This window comes from Chanos chanos, chromosome 8, assembly GCF_902362185.1.
Source record: "Chanos chanos chromosome 8, fChaCha1.1, whole genome shotgun sequence".
Classification (NCBI taxonomy): Eukaryota; Metazoa; Chordata; class Actinopteri; order Gonorynchiformes; family Chanidae; genus Chanos; species Chanos chanos.
Window position 1 is genome coordinate 39,271,193 of NC_044502.1, and position 3,312 is coordinate 39,274,504.

Below are 3,312 nucleotides of genomic sequence, written 5' to 3' on the forward strand. Positions count from 1 at the left end.
CAATCAGTCAGCTGAGGGCCGGGACCCAAGCATCAGTCAAATTTTAATGCTCAGACTAGTCTGTGCCAACACAGATGAATATAAGACACAACAGACACTAAGGTAAGTTAGTCTCTTTTAACTTGGCATTACACCCATAATTCCCAAATGCCTATTCCTGCCTTGTACATCCATTTCCTGCAAAGACCTGACCTACTCTATATTGCTGAGAAACTTTCTGTAGCAATATGCTTGAGTGATGAGGGCACTAAGGCTTCAAACAGTTCAGGCCATTTGGAAACAGCACATTGACTCAACTGCCTCTCTCTCTCTCTCTCTCTCTCTCTCTCAGCCCTCACCTGCCCAAACTGCTTGCTTGAATAGAGGATGTAATCCCGCAACTACACAGGCATCAAATCCTCTCCACACTCCTGGCATCTCATGGATCTAAATCAGCATTTCCCACTTGCTTATCAGACACATTCAGAGTGTGAAAATCTGGATGGAGAGTTGAGAGGTATGTAAGATGTTGAGTGTGGTGTGCTTGTGTGTGTGTGCTTGTGTGTGTGTGTGTGTGTGTAGGAAAGGCAAGAGGAGAAAGGAGAGAGAGTTGAGGTGGGTGGGGTGCTTTGAGGTGCTGAGTAGATACTGTGTTAATTGGCAGTAGGCAGTCTCACCCATCTGGAATTTTCTATGTTCACAACAAGAAAGCTGATTGAACCAGCATCTCTCACACTCTCGCACATAGAGCGTCAACAAAAACTACAACACATGCTGAAATCAGTGGATGGGGATTTTTTTTAGTCAAACCGTCTATCAAACTAAAACCACCAAATGTATATCATAATGTAAAGTAATAAAATCTACCTCATGCCTCAGTGAACCAACACCTTTTCAACAGTCAGCTGTCACTGACAATATCATATGTGTGAGTCTTAATACAAATGCATTGGTTGAAGCTGACACAACTGCAATTTTGTTGTGCTTGCACAATGACAATAAAGTTCTTGAATACTGAATCTTGAAACATACATTGGAAATGACTAACTGCGACACTAAACATTTGAAGTAGAGCATATAGGTCTATGTATAGCAAATGAAGCTCTTCTATCTGTCTTGTAATCTATCAGAAGGAGGGGGGGAATTAAGAAGTGATGAAACATGTTCAAAGTTTAGACAAACCAAAACTTTTGTGAGATAACATCTTGCTGGTTCCATTGCAGTCACTTTATTGATGTTCTGCATCAGAAATCTGCGTCCAAAAAAAAAAAAAAAAAAGTACAAACATGTTCTGAAAACATGTTAAAACATTTTCGTTTACATAAATGCTGAAGTGAAACACTAATGGCCAGCCTGGAATTCATCAGTGAGATGGGACAGTACACCACAGGAGGTGCCGTCTCCTGTTTTACAACATCGGCACTGGTTAGGTCTGCCCTGGTACTTACTAGCAGGATGCTGTTGCTTAACCTCTACGACCTGAATGTATTTTCCAACGTAAAGGAGAGGTATACTTCAAGCTCTATCCTCAGGCAATCCTGCAGCACGATATTAATGCTTCCCTTTAATTTAATCTGACCAAAAATAGTGGGTTAGATGAGCCAACACATCATTTTCCATTTATGGAACCACAGGCCTCCTTCTTACTGTGTAGTCTTCTTTGGAAATAAAAAAAAAAAGAAAAAGAAAAGAGTTTCAGTTGGCTTTGTAATACTTTAGCTGGAATTGTTTACGAGGAATTCAAACAATTTTGACATTTTTGGGTGTAAAAAAATCAGCACACGTTCCTCCCACATGCTGAGCAAGCGTCACTTGGCTTGAGCCAGCACTACAAGTGGCTCAGTCCAGGCAATAACTCTTCTCAGTGAGTGAGTTTGCCACTTTGTGCTGATTCAATAAAAAATAATTGCATTATGGTCTCCATCCACTCCACCCTGCACAGCATGAGAAAGACTGAGCTGGTATTTAGGTGTCCATCTCAAAGAAACATTATGGATGCTAGTATACTCGACTCTCTCAGGGTCAAGCAGAAATTTCAATGACGCGCAGCTGCAGAAGGGGAAAAAAAAAACAGCTTTAAATCACAGGCTTTGAGGAGTGTCCCCAAACATTATGATTGACACGGGTCAGCTCAAATCGAACACCAGCCCAGCTCCAAAACAGCGCATGAAGCATTTATGCAAAGTTGACGGACGTGATGAGGGACCTGTGACTGCAATTAAATCAGTACCGGAGTTGCGGCTCGCATTTGATGGCAAAAGACAGGGCGGTCACATTAAAGTGGAACATCCGGGGTCTTGTAAATTACATACAAACAATATTCCAGAGAGGCCTTGCCCCAACATCAGGTAATGAAAAAGCAATACACCTGAGCCACTCAATATCTAAGCCTAATCAAATGGGTTTACCTAAGCTGACACCTATGTTTACTATGCTAATATTTCAAAAGCACAGGTAGAGGTTCTAAAGGTCCAAGTGAAAAAAATCAGTCAGTGCCCATATAACCTGTGAGCTTTGATGCAGTCATGTTTTGGCTAGCTTCCTCAGTCTCAGTATTGTTTCTTCAGGTGGAGCTACTAGCCCATGATGTCCAAATATAACAGTAGTTTCGAGCACAGACCCAAGGTAAGAAGCAGTGAGTTGAGTGATGTCACACAGATGGGAAACATCAACACAAACGGCATGTTAGATTATTATTATTATGTAATATTGTGGTTATACGATAAGCTAGGAGAGAACAATACAGCACAAGTGTGCTACATATAGTTTGGCTTCATATACAGCAAACTGCTAGGAACTGCTTTCACTTGTAATTAAGCATATGCAATTCTGGGCAGGGACGTTAGTAAAATGAATATATATATATATATATATATATATATATACTATTAAGCAACAACACCGCAAACAATAACAACAGAATCAAATCTGAAAATCCCATTTACAAAATGAGACGAGAAAATACAACGAGATTCCGGGATAAATTAAGTAATTCACTTTAATGGCAAATTAGACTCATTTTGTGAGGAAATATGTGCTAGCTTGTGGTACAGTAGAATATGCTGCAATAGAATATGCAATTACCCATCCCCGTGCTTGTGGTAAATGATTTTCCAATACGTTTGGCTTTGGAAAATCAAATTCTGAATATCTCAAGTCCTTCACAAAGACTGACTGTCAAGACATCATCGTATTCGTTGAATGTATGACTACAGAATCCAGGTAAGATGCCGATATAATATCGACGTTTGTCCTAAAATGCCCTTGGACTAAACAACAGTGACAGGGTGAACAGCGAGGACACGGTGTTTTCAATCGCTAGTATAACGTCAG